We start from the raw sequence: 15,494 nt of genomic DNA, 5'->3' as shown, positions 1-15,494 counted from the left end.
TCATATAGCAATAAATCACGTGAAACTGGGCAATGATCCCCTCACAGTTCCACATATTACATGAACTGTGCAACCACCTGCCTGGTGTGCACGTGTGTGCACGTGTGCTCTCCTCTCGCTCTCTCTCCTTATTTTTTGTCTCCTTATCTCAAGGTATATTTTTAACCACTTGAACCCTACATACTTTGTTGCCCGGGATCCCCCAGGGGTCTGTACTTGAATCCATCCATCCATCCATCTTCAACCGCTTATCCGGAATCGGGTCGCGGGGGTAACAGTTCCATCTGGGATTTCCAGAGTTCCCTATCCTGAGCCACTTCCTCCACTCCCTCTGGGAGTATACCGAGGCGTTCCCATGCCAGTGTGGCGATATAATCCTTCCATCGGGTCTTTGGTCTGCTGATAGGGCTGGTTTTGAGGCGTACAATGTAGTACATCTCGGAGGCAAACGGTGCTGAGAGATGTTTGAATAAGGACAACTGGGTCTGGCTTTCTGGTGTATTTTATTAATCACGAACACAGTCAAATGGATACTCTGTCTCATTGACAAAGCCAATGAGAGCAAGCATAGTGTCCGGGCTCACTGTCTGCCAACAGTCCATGACTGTCAGCAGAGGTAAAGGCCCCGAATGTCAACCAACACATCGTATATATTGCATAAGTGAGCTCCTCCCTCCAGGAGGACAGATAGTGGGAGGTAACATACAAACAGGTTTGGCATACATTAGCTGGCGATTGTCAGACAGTATTTATACATACAGTATATTGATTCATTGTTAATCATCAGATACATCAATACAATACATTACAGAATGGTATATGATGGAACTCATAATAAGGCATACAGTACATTCCTTACATAGATATAGACAGATACAGATTGGAGAGAGAGAGAGAGAGAGAGAGAGGAGAGAGATGGGGGGGGGGGGAATAGGGGGTAGGGAGGGTGTGTGTGTGTGTGTGTGTGTGTGTGTGTGTGTGTGTGTGTGTGTGTGTGTGTGTGTGTGTGTGTGTGTGTGTGTGTGTGTGTGTGTGTGTGTGTGTGTGTGTGTGTGTGTCTCAGAGAGGGGGGATGAGGGGGAGAGGGAGGGGGAGAGGTAACCTCAAAGGGCACTGGAGATCAAAGGTTATATCATAATACACAAAGTCATGGCCTAATCAGATAGCAGGGCAACTGCAAGACAGTTTCACAGCAGGTAGGGTCAGGGTGTTTGTGTGTGTGTGTGCCTAAGGTCAACAGAAGTTGCGGGAACGTTTACACTATGTAAGTCTCCCTAACAAAGGAAATTATAATTATATTTATTGCCACATCATAATCCTTCCTTTTGTTAATTAAAACAATTAAAATTGCTTAATTAAAACAATCACGACAATAAATGTAATTCTAGCTTATAATGTATATACCATAATAATTTCTTAAATTCCACACAAAACATAGCATCATCATACTTTGATTCACTTCAGTGAATGATTGCTTTGTGCATTAGTTTACACTACAGTATGTGTTTTTAGAGAGGGTCTTAATCTAAAAGTGAGTACTTTGTTCTGCTGTTACTTGGTATGTTATCACTGGATGCTAAAATAGCGTCTTCAGGTGTCAACATACACACATCCAAGGATGATCATTGTGGTGGACTGAAATGTTCTCCATCATTTAGAATTAACTTTGACAGAGTAGCTAACAAAATCTAACACGTTTGTAGTTTTCTTTTTTATCATAATGTCATATCTCATGATGTATAGTGCGTGTTTGAATGCATTATACAACCTGCTTGTTGAATTCGTCTGGAGGACGCCGTCTGTGAAGTTCTCGGAAATCTCCCCGTCACCCTGCGCCATCATGCGATGTGCTGTAGTTTTCTTCTGACGAGTCGTAGGCAAACACACTTGTTCAATTGTTTTGGGACAACTGATTGGCAGCAGGGCCAACCATGTATATTTTACTGAGAGCTGCATTGTCAGTTTTCTTCTCAAAATGTCTTTTCTTCTTCATGCTGCTTAGTCTTCTCAAAATGTCAGTGTTTTTCAGTTTCTTCTTTTTCCTCAAAAAGGTCAATGTTTCTCTCATAGCTGAATGTGGCCATTGCGGCCTCCCCTTGTCTGCACTGCATGCAGGTAGTTGAGGGGACGGCTGCTTTGGTGGGCCTTTGCTCAAGGCACAGCGGGGCTTCTTATTGTCTGTTGCAGTCGCCAACTGGGACAGTCACATGTTGATGTTGAAGCACTTTATGCGGCTTCAGGCTGGGGTTGTTGAGCGCGGCTGGCAGGGGGGGTGAGTTGAGGTATCCGAGAACAGCAACAGACAGGCGTCTACAGAGGAATTAATTAGAAAACAGACACCTGGTTACTTGCATATGTTCTTATAATTTCTTCATATTGACATATATTTTCATAAGTCATTATCTATAAATCTCCCCTTTTTTTTTTTTTTTTTTTTTTTTTTTTTTATAAATGTACATCACATCATCATATTCATTATCTCTTAAACAACACTACATTGCTTGAATGCATGCTTGAGAAGAATGATATGCCAACTTTGTGCACAAGTTGGCCTTCACAAATCTTCAAACAGTGTACTCAACAATTATGCATATTTATGAAAACAAAACTATGTTAACTACATGTCTGAGGACAATGGCAAGCAAGCATTGCGCATATGCTTGAGCTTTAACACAGTCCCCAAACAGTGTATTCAATAATACTATGTAAATGTTAGAGAAAAAATACATTTTCTCTTTTAACTTGTTTTACAGCAGTGATATACAAAACAGAACACACAAGTGAACAAAGAAAAGACCTTAAAGCTGCTCCAATGACAATCAGTTCAGACTTCAGTCAAAATGGTAATCTGATCAAACCAGTTCTACTGAGAAAAGAAGGCCCGCCTTAATTGTGACTTAATTCCAAACCCAAGTTGTATTTCAAATCTAAACAAGGCAAATGGATATTCTTGACATATACATGTGTACAGTGTAAATGTGTCTCGAGCATATAAATCTAAACCTTTAAAAAGATATGTGTGTACATCTTACAGTTTAAAATAAGACAAACCCTGGATCCTATGTAAGTTGAGAAATAACCATGCAAGTAAGGACTAGATAGGCTCAATGCTCGTCTCTAGGCTGTCTCTGGGTTAACAAAGACTATTATAATTAGTGTTGGCACCTACCCATGCTTCAAAAACCTGAGCAGGCCCTTTTGGCCTGGCAACCACTGCAGGTGGCCATTCAAACAGAGAACAACATTTGAATACAGTGTGAAACGTAAATACACTTGAAATCTTAGAGGAGAGATGCCATTTGTTGATCTGACTGGTCAACTTCTGTTGTGAGCTTGTAGATCCGCTACTTTCATTACTACTAGTTTGGGCTAAAGGGTTTGGGAATTGTTTATACAGTTGAGTAAAATAACTAAGTATATTACTCAAGTACTTAATTTGATTCTTCAATATTTGAGCCAACTCAACCATTAATTCTATTTGTTCAATTTTCTTAATATGGGCATTCTTAACTTTAGTCAGTACAGAACAATGACCTGTGCCCTGATTGGTTAGGCCTTAGGTCATGAACCTTTTTCAGGGAAACCCATTTTCGACCACTCTGAAAAACCGTTTAAAGATTTGTGTCCATATTTAGCCTCCATGTCAGTCATAACCTGATTCCAATCATCTCTGTCCAATAGGACAAGAGGTGAACTTTTTCCATTTCCCATCTTTCCTGGTGTGTGAAAACCTGACCTGCACTCGAGTGTACAAAAACTCTAACCACCTGACCTGTACTTTGGTGTGCAAAAACCCCTATACTTTATGGTGTATAAATACCAAACCTGCACTCGAGTGTACAAAAAACTCTAACCTGACCTGTACTTTGGTGTGCAAAAACCCCTATACTTTATGGTGTATAAATACCAAACCTGCACTCGAGTGTACAAAAAACTCTAACCTGACCTGTACTTTGGTGTGCAAAAACCCCTATACTTTATGGTGTATAAATACCAAACCTGCACTCGAGTGTACAAAAAAACTCTAACCTGACCTGTACTTTGGTGTGCAAAAACCCCTATACTTTATGGTGTATAAATACCAAACCTGCACTCGAGTGTACAAAAAAACTCTAACCTGACCTGTACTTTGGTGTGCAAAAACCCTTAACCCACACTTTATGGTAAATGAAATTCAAAAGACAGGCTGGCTAAAATATGGACTTTTCGTAATATATATATTATTATTATTATTTTACCCCTTAAATAATCAACCTAGTAATTTCCAGGAACTTGTTTCAGAATTTGGAAAACAGAGAATACATTTATCTTTTTATTTTACACCAGAAAGTCAACCCAGTTTTATTTCCATACTCATTCATATCTTATTCCTAAATTTTCCCAAATTTGATTCATATTTAGTTACCTGAAATTTTCAGGTGAAACCCTCGTTAACTTCTTATCCATTGAAATCAAAGAGGCACAACCAAACTATTTTAAAACTATTACTTGTCTTGAGCTGCACTGATTCATTTAACTTTATCATCATAGTTTTTCACAACTTAATCAGAAACAATTTCCTTGTGCGTAACACCTTATTGGTTAGCCTAAGCTAAACAATTATTACCTGGCTTGCAAACTGTCCTGATAATTTAGAAAATATTAGATCAAATCCTGAGTTAAACTGAATCGGACAACTATCTTATTTGTATTTTAAATAGTTTAGCAAATTATATGTATTTTACACTGACTTTTATTTTTGCCCATCTTTCTCAAATCCACAAATCCAAATCTCAATTCTAATGAACCAAATCTCAAATCCAAATCTAATGACAAATCTCAAATCTCAAATCCAAATCTATTGACAAATCTCAAATCCAATCTAGTGAACTCAAATCTCATGAACCAATCTAGTGAACTCAAATCTCATGAACCAATCTAGTGAACTCAAATCTCATGAACCAATCTAATGAACCAATCTCAATGAACCAATCTAATGACAAATCTTAACCAAATGACCAAAAAATTAAAAATAAAAACTAGATGGGCAATGAAAACACAAAAACAGGTCGGCTAAATATTGTCTATTTTAACTCTGTTTCTATTAATTCCTTTCACGGTCTTAATTGCTCTTAATTGTCAGGATTTTTCTATTTAGAGTATGGAAAATAAAACATCTCACCGTTTCTAGCGAAAGCCCTTGAGTTCGTTGAAAACCAGGCGTTTCGTTCCAGGAGGAGAGAACGTCCCGTGGCTCCTTTGTCGACTTAAGGCGCGGCGCGTTTCCTCCCCTCCCAGGAATACGAAGACGCTGATCCCACTTCTGACACCATCTGATAGGGCTGGTTTTGAGGCGTACAATGTAGTACATCTCGGAGGCAAACGGTGCTGAGAGATGTTTGAATAAGGACAACTGGGTCTGGCTTTCTGGTGTATTTTATTAATCACGAACACAGTCAAATGGATACTCTGTCTCATTGACAAAGCCAATGAGAGCAAGCATAGTGTCCGGGCTCACTGTCTGCCAACAGTCCATGACTGTCAGCAGAGGTAAAGGCCCCGAATGTCAACCAACACATCGTATATATTGCATAAGTGAGCTCCTCCCTCCAGGAGGACAGATAGTGGGAGGTAACATACAAACAGGTTTGGCATACATTAGCTGGCGATTGTCAGACAGTATTTATACATACAGTATATTGATTCATTGTTAATCATCAGATACATCAATACAATACATTACAGAATGGTATATGATGGAACTCATAATAAGGCATACAGTACATTCCTTACATAGATATAGACAGATACAGATTGGAGAGAGAGAGAGAGAGAGAGAGAGGAGAGAGATGGGGGGGGGGAATAGGGGGTAGGGAGGGTGTGTGTGTGTGTGTGTGTGTGTGTGTGTGTGTGTGTGTGTGTGTGTGTGTGTGTGTGTGTGTGTGTGTGTGTGTGTGTGTGTGTGTGTGTGTGTGTGTGTGTGTCTCAGAGAGGGGGGATGAGGGGGAGAGGGAGGGGGAGAGGTAACCTCAAAGGGCACTGGAGATCAAAGGTTATATCATAATACACAAAGTCATGGCCTAATCAGATAGCAGGGCAACTGCAAGACAGTTTCACAGCAGGTAGGGTCAGGGTGTTTGTGTGTGTGTGTGCCTAAGGTCAACAGAAGTTGCGGGAACGTTTACACTATGTAAGTCTCCCTAACAAAGGAAATTATAATTATATTTATTGCCACATCACTGCCACGGGGTCTCCTCCCCGTGGGACGTGCACCGAGGACCTTCCTAGGAAGGGGCTCGGGAGGCATCCGTACTAAATGCCCGAACCACCTAAGCTGGCTCCCTTCCAAGTGTAGGAGCAGTGGTTCTACTCCAAGTCTCTCTTGGGTGACTGAACTTCTCATCCTATCTCTAAGGGAGATACCAGCCACCCGTCTGAGAAAACTCCTTTTGTCCCCTTGTATCCGTGACTTTATACTTTAGGCCATGACCCACACTTCATGACCATAGATAGGTGAGAGTAGGAATGAAGATTGCTAGGTAGACCGAGAGCTTTGCCTTCCGGCTCAACTATTTCTTTCTTCACCACTGCGATTTAGCGACTGCAAAACCGTTCCTGCTGCTCTGATTGTCCGGCTGATCTCCTTCCCTGTCTTCCCCTTTCTCTCTCGTGAACAAGACCCCGAGATACTTAAACTCCTTCACCTTTTCCCTCCACATCAAATATCTTAGGCAAAATCAGACAATCTGCAAGTGTTACAACACGTTGTGATGTGTTGTGAGCTTGCAGCTCACCTATCTTTTGTGGAAGTTCGCCTATTATGACATCCCCTGTATATGGACACTTGGGTGGTTTGTAGCCCAGCACCTTGGTGATAAGCAGATGTCTGATTCACCACATTTCTCAAGATACAGTAAAACCTAAGCATTGCAAATCAATAATGCAATATAGAGTGCCCTTGTCCTTATTGGGTACCATTTTATGTTAATTCAGTTTATAGAGTAGACTAATATAGCCTAGCTATTAATAATAATTACATTTATGAGTTTAAAAGCAATGAATCTAAAGCCTTAGAGTCCCTCTGAATTCAAATTGGTCTTTTAATAGCTACCGTGTTTTTCCCCTCATATCTTTGGGAACATGGTATCATTGCAAGATGTTGTTTAGGTTAGATTTTGGTGATATTATGGTGTAGGTTACACTCTAAAAACTGCTGGGTCAAAAACAACTCAACTTGGGTTATTTTTGATCCAACTCACGGGTCAAATAGGGACCGATGCCAGGTTTGGTTATTTTAACGCAAGAAATTTGGTTATGAATGTTGACCCATAATTTGGGTCAAATAAATAACCAAATTATTTGTTTAAAATGACCCAAGATTGTAGTCAATATAACCCAGGTTTTGCGTTGAGTGGGCTAAATGAATACAACCTACATATGCATGGTCTGGAGAATGACAATGACAATATTATCTATTATCTGACATTAACATGAAATCTGAAATGTTTCAAAGTTTCTTCTCAGATGATTTGTTCGAAGTTTAGTAAAATCAACATAAAAGTGCATGATTAAATTTATATGCAACAATGTTGATAATACTATAATCAGAATAATTTAGAGAAGATAAACAAAATAATCTCAAAATTACCATGAGTTCTTCTCTTTCAGACCAGTTGGGGAGGGAGCTCAACCCTAAGCTAGCAGCCAAGCACTTACGGTTAGGGTTTTGGCTCAAATTCTGACAAATCAAATTCAGACATATGACAGTCAGCTTGCCGAGACAGACACATGGATATGCCATATTTAGCATTTTTAGCTCCCAACAGCTTAGAAAATGTCTCTGGAAACCTAGACAAATGCTTTTCCCAGCATGCTTTGCAAACAGGTTCATGGTGCCTGTCCCCTGATTGGCCCAAAGCTAGACCACTGACCCAAGTATATGGGTTACCACTAACCCCAAAAACGGGTCACCCCCAGATAAATATTACCTAACTCGAACAACCCTGGAATTGGGTCAAAATAATATCCCAATAACTCAAGGAAGGGTTGTGGCTCTGAGAAATTACCCCGAAATTTGACCTAACACAAAATGGTAAATGGTAAATGGTGCATTTATATAGCGCTTTTAATCCAAAGCGCTTTACATAGATTGTGCATTACATTCACCCATTCACACACACATTCATACACCGGTGGCGGAGGAAGCCATGCAAGGCACCAACCTACTCACCGGAGGCAATTAGGGGTTCAGAGTCTTGCCCAAGGACCCTTCGACATTAACTCAGGGGGAGCCCGGATTCGAACTGGGAACCCTTCGGGATTTATACCCTTCGTGCTCTAATACCAGTTTCTCTACCCCTGAGCTATGAGCTATGCCGCCCAATGACCCATGATTTGGGTCAAGAAATGACCCATGAGTTTTTAGTGTGTAGAGTTTGGTAATATTATGGTGTAAATACTGGCATCAGCATACTGACACAATGATGTGTCAGTATTATTTTATTGTATTTATTAGTATTATCCAGTTAGCTCACAGAACGATGAGTGGGTTTATGTCATGCCTTTATTATTCACTTATGTCTTTATGGACTGGCAAGCAGTGATGGAAAAACTAAAAACTAAAATTGAATTAGGTAAAAATATAAATATTGCAATATTGAAATACTCTGTTAGGCTTCACCCACACCAAAGTATGGTCGCCAGCGGATAAACTCTTTTTGTGCGTGGCTGACTAAAAGTGCAGAGCGCGCATTCTGTCCCAAAGCCAGTGCCGCGCCTGTCAGACAGTCACTTCCAGGATCCTCCCCATTCTGCCTTTGACTCAACTGATGGGACAGAGGGGGAAACCCGGAGAATGTATCTGCTCCAGCATAAACGCACGTTCGGCGTGGCGCGCAAATATCCTCTACTGGCGTGAAACCGCTTCATTCCCATTGAAATGCATTGGCGGAATGCGTCATTTGCGTCACATCGCGTCACATTGTGAGCTTGTAGAACGGCTGAAATGAATATACTGTAAGGTTTAAGTGGTTCATTTATGTTTTGTAATAGTGGAGTAAAAGTAGAATATTTGCCTCTGAGACTAGAAGTAAAAGTATTAAATGTTGGAAATAAATACTTGTACTTAAGTACAGTAGGCCTACTTAAAGGGGAAGACCACCCATTTTCAATATTGAACTATGTCATTAATATAACTTAGAGGAGTTGTGTGGAAACTAGAAGGTCGGCCGGCTACGCCGGCCTCCCCTCTAGGTCGTCGCGTTGCGTCTATAGGAGTAAATATTCGTCGAAAACAAATCCCTGAGGTACAGGGTGGCCACGATCTGATGGTTTTTTTGAGAAATTTGAGGAAAAAAAAATTTGAGAAAAAAAAATTTGAGAAAAAAAAATTTGAGAAAAAAAAATGTATAGAAAAAAAATTTGAGAAAAAAAAAGTTTTTTGAGAAAAAAAAATTTTTGAGAAAAAAAAAATTTGAGAAAAAAAAAATGTTTTGAGAAAAAAAAAATTTGAGAAAAAAAAAATTCTCAAAAAAAAATTTAGAGAAAAAAAATTTTGATAAAAAAAAAATTGGAAAAAAAATAATAATAATAATAAATAAAACGTATTGGTGATGCGCTGACGTGGTGTATACGGATGTTACTGCGATTGAGGTGAAAGAGAAAAGTGGAAAGTTGTGAGCTAACTATTAGCTATTTTGTGTGTGTGTGTGTGTGTGTGTGTGTGTGTGTGTGTGTGTGTGTGTGTGTGTGTGTGTGTGTGTGTGTGTGTGTGTGTTCTGGCTACGCCCCCCTCGGTTGAAATTGGATCCGCCGGTCCCATAGCTGGGAATACGAGCCAATGGATGGCGGTCACCATGGCAACGGGGGGCCAATGATAGAGTTATGGGCGGTTTTATTCTCTACGCTCTACCGACATCTGCTCTAGCTATGAGTTGAAGTGGAGGCGAAATGGGCGTGTATGGGCTTGGAAGTGGGATGCGGCTCTAAGAAAAATGTAATAGTAGATAGTAAAAAAGTTCCCCCCCTTCTGTGTTGTCTAACTGGAGGATTGATTTTGGGGTTTGTATTGTAAAGTACAACTTGATGACATCACACCGTTGTACTTTACAATACAAACCCCAAAATCAATCCTCCAGTTCTAGGCAACACAGAAGGGGGGGACTTTTTTCTATTTCCACACAACTCCTCTAAGTTATATTAACTAGCCCTTACCCGTTCAAAGATATGAGCTCCGAAATGATGTGCAGTGTGTGGATTATGGGATGTGCACTGTGCACACAGTATATGAGGGATGGAAAGTAACTTTAACTGGTGCTTGCATGCTAATATGTAGGAGCATCAATGTAAGAAATACCCGTTCCATTTAACGGCTACAGAGATACTGTGTACCGATCTGCATGATTTTGGACAACATCTGTAACAGGGCCAGAACCACCCCCCCCCCCCCGCCCGCCCGCCCGCCTGCACACACACACACTCCCCCCCCCCCCCCCCCCCGTGTGTGTGTGTGTGTGTGTGTGTGTGTGTGTGGGTTTGTGTGTGATTGTGCATGGCCTGAACAACAGCGCCCCTCCCTTAACATGTGTGGTCACAAAAGGTACTGTAGGCTAAATAGATATAGATACACCACAAAATGCAATTATACAGCATACGATTTGTGAAAGTGACAAACGGGCTTCACAGTTATGTCAGGTGTGTTCATATGCTGATGGTGATGCGATTTCAGATCAATTGCTCCAGCCACTGAGGAGAAACGCGGTTTCAGACAGACAGACACTCAGACAGACAGACAGACAGACATTCGGAAAATTATGTTAGATGACATAGTTCAATATTGAAAATGGGTGGTCTTCCCCTTTAAGTAAATGTACTTAAGTTACTTTACACCACTGCTGGAAAGGCATGTTCAATTTTTCACAGGAAAGACCACAGGAAAATGTTCTCTTCCAGAAATATAACCGGTTGGCCTACCAGCCCTGTGATGGTACTTAGTGGCCCACTTACTGTACATGCACAGAACTATGTACTGTTTCTGTTATAGAATTATTATTACAATGTGCAAATATTTTGTTAATCTTTTACCTAAAAGTCTGGCATTCTTGTTTTCTCCTATTGTAAATCGCTATGGATTAAGAGCGTCTGCTATAAATGCCTAAATTGTAAATTGCAAATTGTATTGGAATTAGTCATTATTCAGAATGGCCATTTCACAATCATATTATCGGATTGTAATTAGTAATTCATCAGTGTGTTCATCACTTTTACTGTACAGCTGGTAATGCTGGTGCTGATATTAATGACTTTATGTGCTGCTGGGCGGATGAACCTACAATACATCATTCATCATCATATGTATCGCTGCTGTCCAGTAGAAACCTCTTATCTCCATATTATAACCTTTTGGTGTGTTTTTTTCTCGTAAATTAACACACTATTGATCATACTACAGCATCACACGAAAGCATGCAAAGTAGCAGATCCGTTTGAGCTTGTCAGTCTGCTACTTTGATACTGTAGTCTGCTACTTTTGCTACAGTATTTTTTTTTTTTTCTTTTTGTAATGAATCCTTAACACCCAAGGAGCCAAACTCGTTCAGGAACGAGTTAAGGCCACTAGGTGTCACCATGCCAAAAGGAGTTGTCTCGTCCAGAGACGAGACAACGAAGGGTTAACTGTACGTGCTGCAGCCTGCCCTCTGAATGACCCGAGTCATTACGTCACCCCGTAGCAGAGAGAGAGAGAGAGAGAGAGAGAGAGAGAGAGAGAGGAAAAAAAGGCATGCGCTGGTTGCATTGTTTTCCATTCAACTCATAAAAAGGGCTTTATCTCTGAATGAGGTAAAAAGAACGCCAGGGAAGCAGAGATCTGATTGTTTTCACGGCGACACTATAACGCGATGGTCGGCTCCCGTTTGGATTTTAGTTTCGCGAGCTTTTGTAAACAAAGGGATTATCTTCCTCAATCGTCAGTGGACACCCACGTGCACACGCACGAAGCTTCCGAGGCTCTTCAAAATAAAGTGTGAGTGAAGCAGCAGCAACAGCTAGAAATGTTATAATATAAACCTGAGCAGCCCATGTGTTAAAGGATTTTTTTTTTTTTTTTTTACATAATATGATGTTTCTAAATCTGCAGTCAGTGTACCATAAGTAAAGGTGTCAAATAATTGTAGTGGAATAAAAAAACTGTACAACACTCATTTAATGTCAAATTACCTAAATATTTTACCACTGTCCTTTTTTCTCATTTAACATAAAAATGTGTTTTTTTAATTGAGTTTTTTTTGTACCTCTGTATGTTTACTATAGGTCAGTAGTTCTACAGTATACCTTTTCCTGGATCAGGGCTCACTTAGCCTCGGCACACAGGCTTTTATTTTAATTGGTGTTCGGAGAGTGGCCCACCCATCTGACCACTTAACATGGCAGCCGAAAGCCTGCCGTAATAAGTGGTCAGATGCAGGCACGTGCATAGACATCAAAGGGGGCTTCAGTCCCTGCCGTTTTAAAGTGTCCTCTCCAGACCATAAATGCAGTTTTCTCTATGGTGAAAGAAATGCATTTCCATGCCCGAAGGCAGCATTCGGGAGAATTGCCTTGTAACTTATGTTGAAAGAATTGCCCTCCCTGTGTAGAAATCCACACCATACGCCACACCTCCAGTATCGACTTGATTAGCCTATGCTTAGTTTAGTGTGGTATCAAGTACCGAAAATAGCCGATCTCACAGCTATTTTCAATATGTTCACCCAAAGGCCCTTTTAGAAATGTCAGAGCCTGCCTCTCTAACATTCTCTGCACGTCCTTGGTCAGATGAGTGGGCTGTGTTCATTTTCACAGCATGTTCATTTGAATGATCATCAATCAATGGATTGTGTTCCAGCTTGGATCAATAGGACTAAAACACTATATTCCTATGTATATTATTATTTATTTTTTTGTATTAAAGGAGCTATAGTCAACTTTTTCTTGAAAAACGGATGCTAAAATAAAAATAATGTTTCGAAAATATTTTATAAAAAAATAAGCTTCATATATGTGTTTCAATTAAAAAATGACCACAAAAAGCGTAAAATAATGATAAAATAATCATTTTGGCCCTTTGTTTACATTTACAGGGCCGGTACTGTGTTTACATCCTAGTCTGTTGACTAGGATGTCAGCCCTACAATGAAAAAGTTGTCTATAGCTCCTTTAATGTTATATTATCATTTACATCTTACTGTTTTGTCAATTATTTGCAGTATCCACAGGTTGAGAACCACTGCGCTATAGTTGGACTGCTGTAAGCCCAGAACATCAATCAATCCTATAAGCCAGTGGTTCTCAACCAAGGGGGTCCCCAAATTATTTTGGGGGATCCCCAGATGATTAACTTAATTCTGCAACATTGTTTTCTCACTCGACAGTAAACAAACCAACATAAAGTTTAAGTGTATAGAGGGTATCTGCACATTTCTAAAGTGACATTTTGACCAGAGCACCTGTCAGTCCAGTCACCTGCATTTCAACCATGGCGGAAAGTAACCAAGTACATTTGCTGTTGTGCAGAAATCTCCTATATCTCCATATTATAACATTTTTTTTTTCGTAAATGAACGGCCTACTTGAATGTGATGCTTTTTAGAATCCACTGGCTGCAAAAAACAGTCGGCTGTGCACAAAAAGAGTTTATCAGCCGGCAAGCGTAGATTGGTGTGACCGTGACCTAACAGAATATTTCTATATTGTGGTATTGTTACTTTTACTTAAGTACAAATTCTGAGTAGTATATCCACCACTGTACTTATTTTTAATATCCCTTCCTACTCGGTTTTGTAGGCATCAAAGTGAAACTTCCATTTCATTTTCACCAGTCAGTTTTAAGGTCAGATTGACATTCTGTCAATGTGATAAGCCAAATAATTCTAACCAAGGGACTAATCCCTCCTGTGATGCATGGAAAAGGGTCTAAAACCAAAACCAAAATAAGCTGATAAATATTTAAACACGACACTCGTGCTTTGCACATATTCAGATGTGTGCATACACTTGACTCTCGACCGCTTCACATCACACAAAGTTGATTAGGCCCAAGGGTATAGGTTTCTCTGATTCATTTCTGAATGAATTACAACTTGCAGAAGTAGGCCTCAAAAGTAATAACATAGTTGGTATTTTTCCACTGTCACTGCTGTGTACTTTAGACGAACATTTGCGTTAATGTTTATTTTTTATTTTATTTTTTGAAATCCTATGGAACTCTTAAGTCTCTGCATCAAGCAGTTTCCTCTTATTTAGAAGTACTAGAAGCTGGGCCGCCCTTAGCGTCTAGTCGGCGACCTGGCCAACTCGGAACAATGTAAATAGGGAATGAATGCCCCGCCCTTTAATGCAAACCCCATTATACCTGTTTTCATAGGACCCGTTTTGACCATTTGTCTGCCTGTGTCCATTTTTGCCCATATATGGAGATATCTGTATCTGTCTGTCGGTGTCCATTTTATGTCCATATATGGAGATCACTGCAGTTATAGTTCTGGGTCCATTTTATGCCCATATATGCCCATATATGGAGATATCTGTCTATCTGCATCCATTTTATGCCCATATATGGAGATCTCTGTATCTGTCTGTCTGTGTCCCTTTTATGCCCGTATATGGAGATCTTTGTGATTCTGCATCCATTGTATGCCCATATATGCCATATATGGAGATATCTGTTTATCTGCGTCCATTTTATGCCCATATATGAGATTTCTGTCGCTTTTTCAAACAATCGTGGGTCGGGTCGGGTTGAGGCCGAGCACTGCACTACCTGCTGCGGTGGGGAACGCACGTGCCGAATTTGAAATAGGGAATGAATGCCCCACCCTTTAATGCAAACCCCATGAATGCCCCACCCTTTAATGCAAACCCCAATATACCTGTTGTCATAGGACCCGTTTTGACCATCTGTTTGTCTTTGTCCACTTATGCCCATATATGAAGATCTCTGCACACACAGTACCGGTTGCGGAAAACTCTGATGTCAGACTTTATGCCCATATCTGGAGAACGCGCGTGCCGGTGGGAAGAAGGGTTCTCGAGATACGCGGATTACATACATACATACACATTCACAGAGATTTTGTGTTGACTCATGTGGCGTACGTGATGTCAGAGCCTTTTATGAAGTGATGTCACAATGACTCAGCGCTTGCGCCGATTTCCTCCGGAACAGCCTGATGTCAACAATCAGCTCCGCATAAGGAGATTCCGAACGTTTCGCGCCGGTTTCGGAAAACCGCGAGTCGGGTCGGGTCGAGGCCCGGCACTGCACTCCGCGCGGCGGCGGGGAACGCGCGTGCCGAATCTGAAGCCGGTGGGACGAACGGTTCTCGAGATACGCGGATTACAAACAAACAAACAGACAGACAGACAGAGATTTGTCGCATTTATAGATAGATGTCCAATTTGCTGGATGCAAGGATGCAGAGTGCTAATGGTCATCTAAGATCATTACTACACGTGTTTGCCCTCAACCACTAAATAAT

Source organism: Nannobrachium achirus (assembly GCF_963921795.1).
Source record: "Nannobrachium achirus genome assembly, chromosome: 22".
Classification (NCBI taxonomy): domain Eukaryota; kingdom Metazoa; phylum Chordata; class Actinopteri; order Myctophiformes; family Myctophidae; genus Nannobrachium; species Nannobrachium achirus.
This window is presented reverse-complemented; position numbering follows the sequence as displayed.